The sequence below is a fragment of the Kogia breviceps genome, chromosome 14 (assembly GCF_026419965.1).
Source record: "Kogia breviceps isolate mKogBre1 chromosome 14, mKogBre1 haplotype 1, whole genome shotgun sequence".
Lineage (NCBI taxonomy): Eukaryota > Metazoa > Chordata > Mammalia > Artiodactyla > Physeteridae > Kogia > Kogia breviceps.
The window spans coordinates 77,646,315-77,664,277 of record NC_081323.1 but is presented as its reverse complement, the minus strand read 5'-3'; the positions used below and the strand labels follow the sequence as shown (position 1 = coordinate 77,664,277).

At 43.3% G+C, this 17,963-nt stretch overlaps 1 protein-coding gene across 1 annotated transcript in view; it reads left to right on the top strand.

Annotated features, from left to right (window-relative positions):
* GALNT17 (polypeptide N-acetylgalactosaminyltransferase 17) overlaps positions 1–17,963 on the top strand; it is a 447,043-nt gene that overhangs the window by 317,687 nt on the left and 111,393 nt on the right. The window lies entirely within an intron of this gene.

Below are 17,963 nucleotides of genomic sequence, written 5' to 3'. Positions count from 1 at the left end.
CAGCAAATCCTCCAAGTGACTCTGATGCCACCCACATCCAAGGACCACTGGTCTAGGCTGTCCCTGGTACACAGAGCTCCAGCAGAACTCTACCCAAAGTCCATGCATGACCCCGGTCTCCAACCAGCTGAGCAGATGGCCGCGGTAGACCAGATGGATTTCCTAAAACATTTGGTACTTGCCCTTGGAGAAAGATGTTCAAGGAAGTGATGTCCTTGTGTTCTTGAGATTATAACCCCTCTGTCTTAACCTTATGAAAAATAGTGAGTGAGCCTTATCAGCACAACTGTCTGATTTATATGGGGGTAGAGGCACTGACTTTCATTGTTCTGAAATTAATGCTGCCACCCTTGTTTTCTTTTTGTTTGTTTTGGCCTGATAAATCTTTGTCGATCTTTTTAACCTTCCTCTGTCATTCTGTTTCCAGCATGTTGCTTGTGAGTAGTACGTGGATGAATTTTGTTTTTGAACTTACTGTAAGAGTCTTTCCATTTTAGGATAGGGTTCTGAATTCTATGTGATTATTGTCAGCAAAAAACATCATCGCCCTTACTTTGTGTTCTGGTTTTTGCCTTCTATTTGCATACTTCCTTGGCCTTCATTTTCTATCTTTTTCTCTGCTGTATGTTTTCTTTGTTTTTGTCTTCTCCAGTGATTTGGAAGACATACATTTTCCTTTTAGTTCTATTACTTCTATTTATATTTTCAAAAACCCTTGAAGCCTATATTTTTAAATGATCAAACTCAAGAAGAAATCCCTCTTGGTTGACTCCATCCCAAATAAGACAAGGTGTTTAACTCATTTAAATTTTTCCTGTCCCTTGTCTTCCCTGCTCCGTTCCTTCTATTAATGAAACCTGAGCGTTTAGGCCTACATTATTATCAGTTTATTAATTTTTACATTAGCTATCATCTCTTTGAAGAATAAGACTGACAGTTGCATGTGTTTCTGTGACCACATCTATTATAATCATTAGACCTGTTTAAATGTTTTTAGTGCCAGCCACAAATTCGTTTAGTCCAAAATTTTCCCACTTTTCCTTTTTCATTTGGATTCTTCTTTTAGTAGGATGTTAGACTTTTTTTCTCAGCAAAAAGTTGACGTGACTGCTGCTTACACATGGTGCCAGGAATAGAAACAGGACCTAGGTCATTTCAATTTCCTTCTCTCTCTCTCAAACACCAATTTCTCTTCCGGAATCTGCAGCCAATTCTTCACAAACTGGTTGAACCTAGCCAGAGGACCAGGCAAAGCTTCTCACTTTGAAATGCAAAATATATTGTTTTGTAAACTGGAGTCACACCATGCTCTCAACATTTCCAGACACTGCCCTGCTTCGTTTAACCGACAAGGTTACATCTGCTTAAAATTACCTCCTCGACTACCAATGCCCAGAAGCAGGCTCAGCTTTCCCAGTGCCACCTCCTCCATGAAGCCCACCTTCATCTCCACATTTGATGTAATCTCTCCACGGCCCCTCCGTCTGCACCTCCTTTATGGCAACGGTCATTTTCTTTGCTTTATTAGTTATTAAATGTCATATCCCTGTCACTTCCATCAGCCTCCAAGTTCTTTGAGAGTCTTTCATTAGAATTTTAAGATAGAATCTAGTCCTATTTATTTATGTGTCCAGCCTATATCTAGCACAATGTATTGCTTATTTATGAGCATGCCATCCGCTGTTGTTGCCATAATTATGATTGTTGATGGAGATATTCAATAGACTCTGAATGAATGACATGAATTCAGCATATGTGAAAACATCCCTTCAGTAAAATATTAAAAGGGAAGGAAGGTCTAAAGATAGTTCAGTATGATATCTAAAAATCACACAGGAAAACCATTATGAATGTCATTAAGCAATACGAATCCACAGAATAGAAGAATTAGAACCAAGTCATCACAGAACGCCACCATTTAAGTGTGAAGAACGACTGCTTTACCTCTGATTATGTGAGATCAGTCCTTCGAGAATGTCATTAGGTTTCCTGGGGTGTAATTGAAAGAGCTCTTAGACTGGAGATTTCAAAGCCCCAGCTACGTGGAGATCCATTTTTCCTTTGATTCTGATCCGATTATTATCCTGTCCTCCGCAGGCTGACGTTGAAGGCTCACTTTGGTCTTGACTTCAAGGATTGTGTAAACTTTTAACTGTCTTTTCTCACTGTGCTCATTTTACAGTTGGTGTGTTAATAAATATTTGCCATCTGTAGCAAATCTTCAAATGTAGCAAAATCTTAAAATGTCTGCAGTAAAAAGCGAGACAAGGAACCTGGCATTTCATCAGAAGAGACCTTGATTTTTCTCCTTAAATACGCACACATGTGCGCTCTCTCTCTCTCTCTCTCTCTCTCTCTCTCTCTCTCTCTCTCTCTCTGTCTCACACACACACACACACACACACACACACACACTCTCCCTATCACCGTCCCCTTTCTGTATTCATCTTTTCTCCACTTTTGAAATATGACTGTTGGACCAAGATTTTTACCAAAATTCCCTTCCATTTTGGGGGGGCTAAGTAATTGAGGCTGGTGTGCCAAACCCAAAGGGTCTCTGCAAGGGAGATATAAACCCAGCAGAGAGCCTGAAAATGACTCACAGCAGGACAGGGGGCTCCCACCTCTCCTTGCCGTCTGGGATACAGGATTATGGAGCGCCCTTGGATTTCATTGTTGCAGTTTTTGGTATCACCTCATCGTCTGGGAATTCTTTCCGTTTCACATACTTCTGTTTTCTTGGCCAGAAGGTTTCAGGCAAGTGTAACACACGTGTGTCTCTGACCTTAGATCACGCATGGTGTCCCACGAGCTGATCCCAGCTGGGATGCTTCATCGGATTGGGCCAGGATTCCAGTCTTGTCCTTTTGCATCAGCTAAAACCAAGTTAAGAAGAGTGCTTATGCTCTGTTATGTGGCATAACCAGTGACCCAGAATCTTGGTGGCCTCAAGAGAAAAGGTCATTGTTGCTCATGTCACATGTCATCTGCGGGCAGCCATGTAACTCTTCTCCGAGCTATGGATTGACTGGGAATCTGTTCTATGTCTTCTTGTTCAGGGACCCAACCAAAGAGTCGTACCTGTGGGTATGTGATAGTCTTATGGGGGGACGGGGGCAGGAGTAATCAGAGCCGGAGCGCACAAGGGCACTGGAAGATCTCGTTTGCATACGGCCTGCATCACCTCCATTCACACGCCATTGGCCCAAGCAAGTCACACAACCAAGATCATGGTCGGTGAGGGCGGGAGCTACCCAGGAAAGCATGGTCAGAGCAGGGAGAAGATGAACAATTGTGTTCGGTTAATACAGGCTGTCTCCCTTTGTAACTCTGGTGTGTTCAGGGGGGGATTAGAAATCCTAGTGAGTTTAGTTACCAAGTGGTAGCTGTTACCCACAGCATGGAAGAATCATTTGGCTGGATGGGGGGATGGATGGATGAATTGATAACCACCTATTTGCAGAAAAAATGTGAGGAGACTTACAGTAAAAGCATAGATATATAAAACTTAAACCATGTGACATAAGATTAAATGTGTAAAAAAGATTTCATATAAAATAAAATATAACGTTACATGTAAAGTGAAAATATGAAGTTTCAGTGATTGAAATGGTCCACCTAGCAGTCAAGGCAAAGAAGGAGAGATGGAATACTCAGCTCTCATTTGGTGCTAGTGAGATGTGTACAAGCACATTACAAGAGACAACTTTTCCCAGCTCTGAGCTTCCAGAACATTTATGATCTGGTTCTTTGCATAAAGGGAATCAGCGGCCTCTTGACTCAGTAGCACATTACGCATGCCGTGTGTGTCTCCTCTGTAGGCGGGAAGGTTGAGGGCATGTGTTGCAAGCACCGCTAGGTAATTAATAATCCGTGAATTTTAGTCCTGTTTACTTCAATATTTGCAAAGCTAATTACGCAATCAGGAATTCATTGTTACAAACTTGTTGTTTAAATTTGACTCGTGGGCTTTTCTATGGAAAGCTCTGAAGTATAAATACCAATAAAATGTAAACATACTTTTGTTTAAAAATAAAGATTAATTGTGACCGTCAGAGTCGAAGCATTTGCTAAACAATGAGCTTTGTGATTCAAAAGGTGAGCAGGAACAAATAGCTTGTGACTCAGGCAGCGTTTGGCTACTCATTATCCTTTCTGCTACTTACCTGGTCACCTGTCATGTAGTGACAGACTTCCGCTGAGAAGGTGGCAAGCAAAACAGGGTCCCTTCTGTCCATTCAGGACAGTTGATATGCTCCTGATCATCTGGGTTGACAGAGATTTTGTTTTAAGTTGGAGCCATCTCTGAAATTGTGATTTCTATTATTCTGGTGAATTGTGAGAGAACAGTATTTTGTTTGTCTATAACACACACACACACACACACACACACACACACACACTTCTCTTAAGGACATTTTAGGAGGCGTGTTAAGAGACAAATACCCCATCCCCATCTCAGTTAGCCTTAAAGTGTGGTTGGAGAAGACCCACATCAGCTCACTTGAGGGGCTCTGTTAACACTGATTGCACAAACCCTCTAAATCAGCATCTTTTGGAGGAGCACAGGAATTTTATTTTATTTTATTATTATTATTATTTTTAGGAATTTTATTTTTAACAAGCTCTCCAGTTGATTTCTAGGCACATTGTCCAAATAGAGCTTTCTGGGATGATGGAAATGTTCCATATCTGCACTTCCCACTATGGTAGCCACGTGAGCCCTTGAAATGTAACCAGTGCAACTGAGTAACTGAATTCTTCATTTAGTTTTATTTTCATTAATTTATGTTAAACTTTAAATCGCTACATGTGGCTAGTGCCTACTGTATTGGATAACGTAGCGATAGATGATAATTTAATAACAGTAACACATGTAGTAATATAATAGTAGTAACAATAGCCAGTTGTATGTGACTTGACTCTTGGGTTTTTCAAGTTCACTAGACGCCAGACACTAGTCTAGGTACTTTCCACGTGTTAACTCATTTAAGCCTCACAAAATTCTAGGGTATTTCCTAAAGGTAGTGGGTCAGTCAGGATCCAGTCAGGAACATAGGTATTTCAAACAGAGAGGGTGTTTGTTTTTTTTAATTTTTATTGGAGTATAGTTGATTTACAATGTTGTGTAAGTTTCAGGTGTACAGCAAAGTGAATCAGTTATACATATATCTACTCTTTTTTAAGATGCTTTTCCCATATAGGCCATTACAGAGTATTGAGTAGAGTTCCCTGTGCTATACGGTAGGTTCTTATTAGTGAGCTATTTTATATATAGTAGGGTGTATATGTCCACCCCAATCTCCCAGTTTATCCCTCCCCACCCCGCCCCCTATCGCCTGCTAACCATAAGTTTGTCACATCTGTGACTCTACTTTTGTTTTGTAAATAAGTTCATATGCTCAGTTCACCTGGGGATGCAGTGCATGTGGTACCAGGAACTCTGCAGTTCCCTGGAGTTTGGGGCTCTTGTCTTCCTTTGCTTCTTGAGAGATGTAGCTCCAAGCCTACGTCAGGGGATGAGTCCTGTTTCCTTCCCCTGACTTCCTGTCTCCTGCCAGTGCCTCCCATTGGCAGACATCTAATTTTATGGCACACAGAATCCATAGAACCTAATTTCATCAGATTCTAATCAGAAATCTAATCAGAATATAATCAGGCAAAGGGGTCTGGGAAATGTCCTTTGGGGACTTCCTGCCCCAGTATCACAATGCCGGGTTGAGAAGGGTGGGTTTGGCGCTGAGGGAGATTAGAAAAATCACCTGAAGACAGTTTCTTGATTAGCGTGTCTTTTTTTTTTTTTTTTTTTTTGCCACACTGCAGGGCCCGTGGGATCCCAGTTCCTCAACCAGGGATCAAAGCCAGGCCTTCGGCAGTGAAAGCACAGAGTCTTAACCACTGGACCACCAGGGAATTCACTAGCACGTCTCTTAAACTTGCGTATGTCTAACTGTATGAATGACATCATCGCTTTCCAAGCTCAATAGCACGGATCAGACCATGTCTCCTGAGATGGTTTGGATCTAAAGAACCAAATCTTGACTAATTGTTAGTTTCCACATTCCCCTCAGCTGGGGTCTGTGCATAGGTATAAAGGCACAAGAGGGCTACCAGCCCCTTTCATGGAGATTTCATCCCTATTTTGCTAATTGGTCTCCTCTCTGATAAGCCTTGGGGCGTCCCTCGTGCAGAGCTTGAAGCTTTAGAGGCAAAACCCCAAGGAACCTGCTTTTTGCCTTTCCCCCCGGCTCCACGCCTGCCCATAGCCCTCCAAAGCTTGCTGCTCTCAAGCGGGGAGGAAAAAAAGAACTAAAAATACATGGAAGAGAAGTTGCCTCTTGCTACACCTGTTTACAGGTTCTGTGCTTCTCCCAGTAAAAGCCCCGTTGCCTTCGTAGGGCCTCTGTGTCTCCTCCTTTCGGCCAAGCTCTTCATCTCTGGAGATGCACCTCACCTCCACCCACAGCCCCATGTGAGGGACCAGAGTAGTTGATGCTTGCGTTTCTCTTTTACCCAACACTCAGACCAAACATTTCGAAATATACTTCTTATTAAAAATTTGAATCACCTAAAGGAATGTATCTTCATCGTGCAAGTTAAAAGTCCTCCCATGGAAGCAAAGCTAAGGCATTGAGGCAGGAACCAAGAGGAGTCAGTAATATGAGTGACTAGCTCATGAATTTATTCAACTGTAGGGGAACAAATGTGTGTCCTGCTTCCCTGCCAGAATTCGTAAAATAAATATAAAGTATAATGTCTTAGAAAATACATTAGGGAAGATCATGAGACAAATGCAGTGGATGATGACAAACTTTTTCTTTTTTTCAATTTCTGGTTCCTGTAGCTGGTAATTTCAGAGCTCTTCTCTTTCTTGGAGATTTCAGGAAGATATTTTCTTTCCCTTGCATTGCAGTGTTTTTCCACAGACTGTCATCCTCAGGAGGCGTGCCGGGCAAAATGGTTGATTATCTTAGGCTTGAGTTGGCAGTCAGTCAGAGCCCGTTCTCCATCTTGACAGCCACACGGATCACAGGTAGATGTCTGGAAGCTTCATTTATGAGCCTTTGCTGGGCTGAGGTGGCATCATATCTTCACCCCATCCCTGGGGGGTCTCTAAGGCTCTGTACATTTGCTTCCGCATGTTTGTTTGGGGGTTCTTTGCATGCATGTTGCATATTGAGTCACTGTCTCGGTGCTACCTTCTCCCTTCCCTGCTCACTTGGGAGAACCGCACTTCTGTGATACGGTATATCACAATTCCTCTGGCCATATTTCCAGACTGTTGTTTTCTGGGAGTTTTAGTTTCCTAAGGGAGAATGGAACAACCCAATATCTTGTCCCGTAAAATAGTAAGAGCCAAGCTGCCCAGTTTTTTTTTTTTCTCTCTCTACCCCTTCTACCAGTGGAAGGATGGTGAGAAAGCATCATTTAGCTTTCTTATCACCCTTTACAAGAGGGCAAGAATACTGTTTCAAGAGAGAGTCCAGAGTTGTGTTTTGTCCATCCAGCCCCATTGACTTGGGGTTAGTAGCAGTTTCGGCCAGATTCTGGCCATAGCTTGCCTGAATCCAAGCTTTAGAATGATTAGAAATTTTTATGTTCTTCTGTATTTTCATCCATCTTGCCACATGGCATATGGGTGCTAGCCAGATGCTAACTGATCTCTGAATCCAGCTCATGCTATTCTTATTCTCCTGTCTCTTTGTTCTGAAATGTTATCAGGATTCATGCAGATGAGGACACCAGATTAGATCTGTATGGAAGAGAAGGACAGTTGAGTAAAATCTGGTACATTTCCTTTAATTTCTATGCATTTTTACCTGTGAAGTCAAAGTAGTAAAGATTCTGTTGGGGGACCATTGAATTCTATTATCAACAGATGATTGTACAAACAGTAAGTAATCCCACTTTGTGATGCTTCCTTCTAACATATGGCTTGGTGATGACCACGCTGTCTTTGTCTCCAGAGTTTGCATCAAGCATCTGTGTTAGGAGAAGTGGTGGGTGTGAAATCTGTGGTCATGTGGTCATGATTTCATTTTATCTGCTTATTAAGAAGATAGATGTTATTTCTGAACCAAGTGTCAAGACCTGACCAGGGGTTACTTAGCAATTGGAATATGAGTTGGTAAACATTAAGTATTTCTGCACCTGAGGCCGATTTCCCCAAGGCAATTTAATTTGTAGAAATAAATGCATTTAATTTCCAACAGTTGGAATTTTCGACTCTGTGTATAGTAATGCTGAAGCCATATCTATATAACACCCCAGCCAGGCCATTATCAGAGCGTGTTTACTCATAAAAATTAATGAATTCAGCCTAACAACTCATATTATGACTCAACTGACTGTCTTAGCAATCAGTCTATTTGGGTATTTAGCTGTCAGAGATTAAAGACCAAACATCAATGGCTGTTCATAGCAGGAGAGATTGTTTATCAGTATTAGCCTTTGCTCTTTTCACTGAATTCTTTTTCCCAGAGATAGCTCAGAGAGCCGGCTGTAATTAGTAGACTTGTTCCCCCAGGTTTCTGATTATACCCAATACTCTGTGTTTGGGGGGCTCCTACATCTGGGCCTTACCCTTTCTCCAGGCACAGCTGGAGCAGCCTGGCACATAAGTCCAGCCTTGGACACAGTCATGTTCATTGCTCAGGAGGAAGCAAAGAAGACAGACCTTTAGCCTTGAAGAGCTCCTTGTATAATGGGGTGCACACAGGTATGGATAAGTTTGAAGTGACCAGCCTTTGAAAAGTTGAGTGATGGCAAGTGCTTGGCAAGATGTAGACTTGGAAGGACCAGATCCTTCACAGCGTGACCCCACATGGTAAATCCCGTCTCGCGCTTCCTCCCGCAAGACACACACACAAGGGTGCTGTGCTCCTGTCCCCTTGGATAGCTTTGCCTGCTCCGGACATACCATGCACGTTCAAACCTCCATTCCTCCCTCCATGCGCCCATGATCTTTCTGCTGCCTGGGACGCCCGTTCTCATCCTACCGCATCTCTGTCTGCCTAGTGATGGCTTATTTATTCTTTAAGGCTCAGCCCGAATGCCTGCTTCCTCCTCTTATGGCTTTCTCCTAAATCAGTCTTCCAGCTTCAAGACTGTTGTTTCCATCTACCTTTTATATTTCACAGCACATTGTATCACAGTTACTTGATGATATATAACAGACTAAGAACGCTTCAACGGGGAGAATTGTGGCTTATGTATCTTTATATCCTCAGTGCTTACCATAGGGTGGTAGATTGAATGGTGCCCCCCCCGCAAAGGATATGTGCACATCCTGATCCCTAGAACCTGTGATTGTGACCTTATGTGGAAAGGAGGCGAGTCTTTGCAGACGTGATTGGGTTGAGGATGTCTAGATGAGACCATCCTTCATTACGCAGCTGGGTCCTAAGACCCATGGCAAGTGTCCTTACAAGAGTCAGAAGAGGAGACACACAGAGGAAAGGGCTGGAATTGGAGGTATGCAGTCACAGGCCAAGGAACTCCTGGGGCCACTGGAGGCTGGAAGTATCAGAGACAGATTCTTCCTTAGAGCCTTCCGAGAGGGTGCAGCCTGCTTATGCTTTGATTTTGGACTTCCAGCTTGCAGAATGCTGAGAGGATAAATTTCTAACCTAAGCCACCCAGTTTGTGATTATTATGCTATGGCAGCCCAAGGAAACTAACCTACAGAGTGACTCGTACGAAATGGGGGCTCAGCTGTTAACTAAATAAACATTGCTAGCTTTGTGCTTAGTGGTTATAACGATATTTAAAAAGAAAGGGAAAATTCTAAACGTGTTTTGTACCCAAATCACATTTTTATGAATCCGTTTGAGACCCTGGAAATCAGAGCTTCCCAATGCTGTTTCAAGAACTGTGCTCCATCCTTTATCCTTCCTGAAGGATGAAATGGCCTCCTATTTCTTTAGCCCTTAAGCCAGCGGCACATGGAGGTCGACCGCACCCCCTCTGTTTCATTTTCAGTGGGGATAAGAGACTAAGAACTCCACATCGAGTCTTACTGTCAAGCCGATAGCACATGGCAGATGGCAGAGCAAAAGTGCATGGATGAGATCGTCAATTAACCTAATAAAATTGATTTAAAGGCCTTTAAACTTGAGAGCGAGTTCAGTGCCTGTGAAAGTTCTCCTTAGTCCCTTGAAGTGATGAAATAAAATGATCAATTGCCCTTATCAATCTCCCTTTTTGGGGTAATGCAGTGGCAGGAACAGCTTCACTGTCAAATTAACCCTCGTTTTATAAAGCGTTTCTCCAGTCCCTCCTCTGAGCTGAGCCCTTGGGATGACTTGTCCCTCACCTCACATCCTATTGGAGGGCTGGGAGGGGCAGCACGGGCCAGCGATGATTATCGACTGCCCTTTATGCAAGTTACTGGCCCTGGCCCTTGGTACAGGGAGATTTTCTTGGAGGCTGAGAGGTTTTTTTAATGTTTAAATTTCAAAACTAGAAAAATGTTTATTGTAAAAAATTCACCTCTTGGAGAATTATATAAACTGAGAGTTCCTTATCTCACTCCCTTCCTTTGAGCTGTTTGTATACAGCCTTCCAGACCCTTTATGCATTTACCAATATGTGTGCCTGTGTGTGTAGCGTGTACATGTGCTCATAAACATACATGACACCTTCTGTGTAAATTCAACAAACATTTTCCAGCAAATACACACACACACACACACACACACACACACACACATTTTTTTAAATTGAAGTATAGTTCATTTACAATGTTGTGTTAGTTTCAGGTGTACAGCAAATTGATTCAGTTATATATATAGATATATAATTTCTTTTTCAGGTTAACTATAGGTTATTATAAGATGCTGAATATAGTTCCCTGTGCTATACAGTAGGTCCTTGTTGTTTATCTATTTTATACATAGTCGTGTGTATCTGTTAATCCCAAACTCCTAATTTATCCCTCCCCTCAGTTTATTTTCTATGTGAGTCTGTTTCTTCCAACAAATATTTTGGTGGCACCTACAAGCGCCAAATTCCTAGTACATCATTCACTTTATTCTGTAACTTGCTTTTTTTAACTTAATATACGTCAAGGATACATATCCATAGCTGGAATTTAGTTCGACCTCAGTCGTTTTAACAGTTGAATGCCATCCTGTTCATCTTGTAAACACTTATTAAGCACCTGCTGTGAGGCAGCAGTGTTCTAGGTGCTGGGCTTACAGCAGTACATGTGACAGACAGAAGTCCATCTGTCCTTGGAGGCTTTTAATCAGGACCTATTGATGGACACTAGGTTATTTCTATTTTTTTTCATTCCAACAAATACAATAGTGATTAGCCTTAAATGTATATTTTGTTACACAGGTATATTTCTGGGCCAGTTTCCTAGAAGTAGAAGTGTTCTGTTCAAACACACGAGCATGACTGTGTCATAATTCACAAACCAGAACCGCCCATGAAGACGGTGTTCACCAGTGGGCCATTTCCTTTCTTAACAGAAGGCTCGTTACCGTCAATAACGCATTAGATCCACTTCGGCTTTGAATCTGTACTCTGTCCTTGCCGGCCCTGGATTCTTTAAGCCACCACACAGAGTGGAGCAGGTAGTGTGGGGAGGGAATTCTTAAGTCTCCTCTTCCCACTCCCAGCCCCCCTTCTACGTGTGTAACGTGGCCACTATTCTACTCTTTCCCAATCTGGGACGATGTAAGGAGCTAGAAGCTGGAGTACCTTCCTATGAATTCTTCCTGAGAACCAATGTGATCAGGCTGCAAATCTGAAACAAGAATGAAAAGGACAACTTCATTATGAATATGACTGCTTAGAGACGTGCAGGCCATTTCTTTCTAAATTCCTGCCGCTCTCGTATGAATACACAGGAAGGCCCTTTGCAGAGAAGACTTCTTGAAGCAGAAAGCTTACCGAAGAAAGAGTGTCCCACTCAGGCCCATCCATTCATTTGCTCCCCAACAAATTTTTTTTTTTTTTTTTTTTTTTTTCAGTACGCGGGCCTCTCACTGTTGTGGCCTCTCCCGTTGCGGAGCACAGGCTCCGGACGCGCAGGCTCAGCGGCCATGGCTCACGGGCCCAGCCGCTCCGCGGCATGTGGGATCTTCCCGGACCGGGGCACGAACCCGTGTCCCCTGCATCGGCAGGCGGACTCTCAACCACTGCGCCACCAGGGAAGCCCCGCAACAAATATTTATAGAGCACTTACTCAATGAAAGATACTGTGTTAAGTGCTGCTGATGATTCACAAGGGAACTAGAACATGGGCACATTTTTAGAGCAGGAGAACTCAGTCATGTAGGTGGATAATGGCCATAGAAGGTAGAAAGCAATAAGTGCCTAAAAGAGGTAAGGAACGAAGCTTGCTTAGAGTCTAGAGGACATACTTCCCTTTGCTGTTGATTGCCCTGTAACTCTGGGAGAAGCTGTGTTTCTTTAATAAAAGTTAATGAGAAGGTTATTGAAGTTGACAAGGATGTAGCTGGAGCGGGATCTATAGATCTGCATTCTACTTGCCTTGCCCTTTTGAGAATTAGAATACACAGCAGATATTTTGCAAGCAGATTTACCCAGACTCCTCTGCCAAGGGTAATGAATCCACAGCCTCATCAGATTTGAGATCCCACCTGGCAGATGTGTTGAATCCCAATAACTTATAAATTTGGGATATCAGCGTATAGAAATCAAGCCTGTTTGGTGTGTGAGGGTGTCTGCAGCTGAACAGTTTGTTTCCGTGTCTCTAGGGGGGAAATGCTTGAGAGCCCACGCACCCAAAGAATTTCATTTCTCCTTGTCCTTTGGTGAAAGAGTTGCAGTAACCCGTGGTTGACTTATGGTTTCAACCCACGGTTGAGAATATGTTTCTTATCATGTGCCCTGCCTGTGAAATTGACCCTAACAGAGTTCCCATCCAGTTTATTTTCCCCTAAAATAGGGAGGAAATGAACGAGGCATTGTCTCCCTCCCACCCCAAATGATGAAGCCCAGAGTGCTAGGAGTTCATTCTAACTGGCTGCAGCCAGCAATTCACCTTTTTTTTTTTTTTTTGCTGTATGTGGGCCTCTCACTGTTGCGGCCTGTCCCATTGAGGAGCACAGGCTCCGGAGGCGCAGCGGCCATGGCTCACGGGCCCAGCCGCTCCGCAGCATGTGGGATCTTCCCGGACCGGGGCATGAACCCGTGTCCCCTGCATCGGCAGGCGGACTCTCAACCACTGCGCCACCAAGGAAGCCCCCACAATTCACCTTTTTTGCAAGCCAGTCCAGGCTAGTTCTGCCTAAGCAGATAGCGGGTGCTCTCAAAGACAAGGAAGGAAAGTTGCTCTGTGGTTCTGAGGTTCTGTGGTTGACTTCACACTGTGGAGACTCAGGTAACTTGGCAAAGTTTCCTCCATTATCATCCCTGTTGGCATCTGCTATGGTCTGACTGTGTGTCCCCCCACCCCCAGATTCATATGTTGTAATACTGAAGCCCAATGCCCAAGGTGATGGTATTAGGAGGTGAGGCCTTTGGGAGGTGATGAAGTAATGAAGGCAGGACCCTCGTGAATGAGATTAATGTCTTTAAAAAGGCCTGAGACCTCTCTTGTTCCTTCCCTATGTGAAGACACTGAGAAGTTTGCAACCCAGAAGAGGGTCCTCACCAAACCATACTGGTATCCTGATCTCAGACTTCCAGCCTTTAGAACTGTGAGAAATAAATGTCTGTTGTTTATAAGCTGCCCGGCCAGTGGTATTTTGTTACAGCAACCCAAACAGACTAAGACAGCAGCACCCTTTGATTAAAAAATATTCATCAAGAAGGGATGTAGTAGAGAGGAGAGGCTCTTGGATTCTGAAAATCCCCTTTGGTTTTCAACTTCACCATTGATGAGCTGTATGATTTTATGTAAGTCCCTCACATCTTTCTTAGCTTCCATCTTGTCATCTGTAAGGTGAGTAATTTAATACCTGTAGCTTTATTGCATGGATTTTTTTTTTTTTTTTTTTTTTTTTTTTTTTTTTTTCGGTATGCGGGCCTCTCACTGTTGTGGCCTCTCCTGTTGCGGAGCACAGGCTCCGGACGCGCAGGCCCAGCGGCCATGGCTCACGGGCTTAGTTGCTCCGCGGCATGTGGGATCTTCCCGGACCGGGGCACGAACCCTTGTCTCCTGCATCGGCAGGCGGATTCTCAACCACTGTGCCACCAGGGAAGCCCTATTGCATGGATTTTTAAAAGATCAAATGAAGGGCTTCCCTGGTGGCGCAGTGGTTGCGAGTCCGCGCCGATGCAGGGGACACGGGTTCGTGCCCCGGTCCGGGAAGATCCCACATGCCACGGAGCAGCTGGGCCCGTGAGCCATGGCCGCTGGGCCTGCGCGTCTGGAGCCTGTGCTCCGCAACAGCAGAGGCCACAACAGTGAGAGGCCCGCGTACCGCCAAAAAACAAACAAAAAAATCAAATGAATTATAGGAGTTAACCTCTAAAGTTTTATTTATAAATTATAAAGCTTTATTCGAATGTAGACCATTTAGTAATTTCCACTGCTGTTGGCCACAGGGAGGAATTGCCCAGGTACCAGTAGCTTGCTGGCTAAGGTTGGCATGTCAGGAGCCAACTTTCATTATCTCTTAATCTCTTTTGCATATTTTCCATCTCTTTATAGGCACTAAGGGTAATTTCATCAATCTTTCCCTTTGTTCACTCCATTTCCCTCTTCAGCTAAGTATAATTTACTCTTTGACTTTACTATTACAAATTTACTCTTTACAAGTTTACTATTTGTTGTGTTTTAAATTTCAAAGACTATAATTTTCATTTCTAGAAGTTTCATTTGCTTATTCTGCTTGGGTATTCTTCATAGGGTCTTCTTATGTTTTGGATCCTTATTTTTATATTTTTAATCATCCCGAACACTTTTATTTTACGGTCTCTATCTGGTAGTTGTTGGGGCAAGGGCCTTGGAAGTTTCCCCCTCTATCCCTCTTGCCTTCTTTGGCTGGACTAATAATAAAATTGACACAAGACAGATTAACAGGAGAAAAAGAAACAAATTTTTAATTCGTGAGCATGGAGGTCTCATAGAAATGGGTCTCGTAGCAGTGGCCAAAGAAGGCAGCTTTTATTTTAGACAAAGAAACAATAAATTTGAGAGGACTTGATAAGACAAAGAGACAGGTTTTGGGTGCCCAACGAGTGAAGAATCTAAACAGAGTTTGGGTTTAGGGTAGCAAATTAAAGAAGTAACAAGGTTTGTTTGTAGACGTCTCAGCCTGAATTTCTCCTCTCTGGTGATAAGGGTGGCCTTCTACCTCCAGATGCAAGGAATGTACCTTTTGCTTGAGATATTTATTTCCTGTTTTCAAGGAGACAGAAAGCAGAGTGTCAAGAGTGTTTCTCTTGCATTGGCCATTTCTTGTGTAACTTTAATTCAGAATAATCAAAATATTCAATATGCCATTGTGACATATTCTGGGATGGTCTGCCCTGAGCCCCAAGATAGTTCTATTATCTCAAGTTCTTGGGGGTTCTAATCCTGTTGTATTTGCTGACTGTCACTCATGGTGGATTGTTTCCTTATATTTTTGTAATTTTAGATGATGAGCTCACCTTCAGTGGAGCTTCTGGGTTGGAACTCAGTGTTGTCTGGCTCTGGGTTGAATGTGCATGTCTCCAGTGAGGTTTTGCATTTGCTTTTTTGCCTGTCGCTACTAGTTGTCACCAGCGGGGGCGACTATATCTCATGTAAATTTCTAGGCTGCTTGTTTCCTGACTATGCAGCTAATGTAAATTAAAACCTCAAACCCCCTTAGGGGCAGGTCATTATGAATTTTCAGGGGACACTTTTTATTCATGCCCAGAGCTCAAGAGGAGACAGGTTTCCTTGGGACTTTGTTTAGAGCAGATGTTCTGAATGCAGACAGCCTACGTAATCACTGTGTTGAGAGTCTGGGAAATGAGGCTAGGCATTTTCTTTACTTTATTAGAGCAAGGCACCCAACTTCTCTGAACTTCAGTGTTCCTAACCCTCAACAACAGGTACTACTCCTCTAAAAGCATTGTTGTGAGAATCAGATGGGGTCACAAATATATGGTGAAGCTCACGGCCTCGGACCCGCTGTAGAAAAACAGTCCATCAATGGTAGCTGTTCTTGGTCTCTTGACTGCCGAGGTGAGAAAACTTAGACCCAGAAAGACTCAGTCATGGCAACACTAGACAGAGCATACACAGGGCATTAGCCTCGTCTCAAAAACCCTTTCATGGGTCCACGTGTCCACATTTGGGTAAATTTGCCTGCCTTTGAACAATAGAAGAGCTAAGTGTTTTATTTTCACGCTTCTCATTTTCTTAAATATTGTCCCAAACTTAGAGCTTGGTTCCCGGTGTCAGCCTGCAGCCAGAGAGAAATCCAAACAGACAGAGGAGGGCCCATCACAGTTTTCATTGATAATGAAGGCAATTTTCAGGTAATAAAGGAAGTGCAATAAAAGCCATCTCACATAATGGCTTTCCTTACCCATTCTCTTCTCTTTTCTAAACAATAGGTTATTAGCCATATGCAGCAAGGGCTGAAGCTAATTGTTTTCCCTGTCTTTCAAATAAAGAAATGAATTGTGCACAGTGATTTCTTGAGGATACTTCTAGCGCTAATATCCTGTGAATTGGTTTAGCTGAGAGCCTCATGGGAGGGTTCAGAGTTCATGGAGACTGAGAATTCTGTTCATCTTTTAGTTTTCTTGAGCGATAGAGGCACATTGCTGTCTCACTCCACTGCCAAATGACACCAAAGACACAACCGTTTCTTATGCCTTACCGCCCCTGGTTATCTAGGTTTGACCCGTGCCAGCCTCCACGCCTTCCTTCCTTTCTGTGTCAGGAGGGAGGAGACGGGCTGCCTTTGGGATCCAGCTTTTCCCATCATTTTCTCAGTGACCTAGAAGCAAGCATTTTTCTAAGCCTCTGACCTGCTCATCTGTGAGGGGACTAATTCTCGCCCTCCTCCTGTACCAAATTATCACGAGGCTCTAATAAAATAGGCAAACTTAGGCGTTTGGGATTAACATATACATACTACTATATATAAAATAGGTAATCAACAACCATATAGCCCAGGGAACTCTACTCAATATTCTATAATAACCTATATGGGAAAAGAGTCTGAAAAACAGTGGCTATATGAATATATGTAACTGAATCACTTTGCTGTACACCTGAAACGAACACAGCATTGTCAATCAACTACACTCCAATATACAATAAAAATTAAATAAAATAGGCAAACTTTGGAAGTGTAGAATCTGGCACAAATGGGAAAGAAAAGAAGGTTCTGTTGGGGTGTTATATTGTCTATGTTGGATTGTGTGCAGAAAAGAGTTAGCATAGGAGGCCTAAGCATTTATTCTTAAAAAGGCCTGCTTACAAGGTTGGCCCTTGGCCGGCTTCTTGGATATCTGATAAGAGTAACTCACTGTATCTGAACTACTTGAAGAAACAATATGGTTTATGCCAAGTGCCTGCTTTCCGTCTGGGAGACTGGAATTTTGGTACATGCTCGGCAGAGGGTACCTCCATGATCACCCTCCCAGTAACCCCCCAGGTACTGAGTTCCCACTGAGCCTTCCTGGTAGACACCATTTCGCACGTGTTGTCACAGCTCGTTGCTGTGCTGTGTAACTCCACTGGGAGAGGATCTTGAAAGCTTGTGCCTGGTTTCCCCCAGACTTTGTTCCATGCCCCTTCCCTTTGCCGATTTCTCTTTGACTCTTTTTGCTGTAATAAGTCATAGCCATGGTATAACCATATGTTGTGTCCTATGAACCTTCCTCGTGAGTGCTCAAACCTGGGAGGAGTCTTGGGGACCCCCTGATGCAGATGTCATTAGAACTGAGGCTGCAGTAACACAGTGTGCCGGACTCCCCTAAACACCTCCGTCGCCCCTGTGCCCTTGACCGCACAGGACTCAGAGCACAGGCTGTGAGTCTCAGCAGGGCTTGTG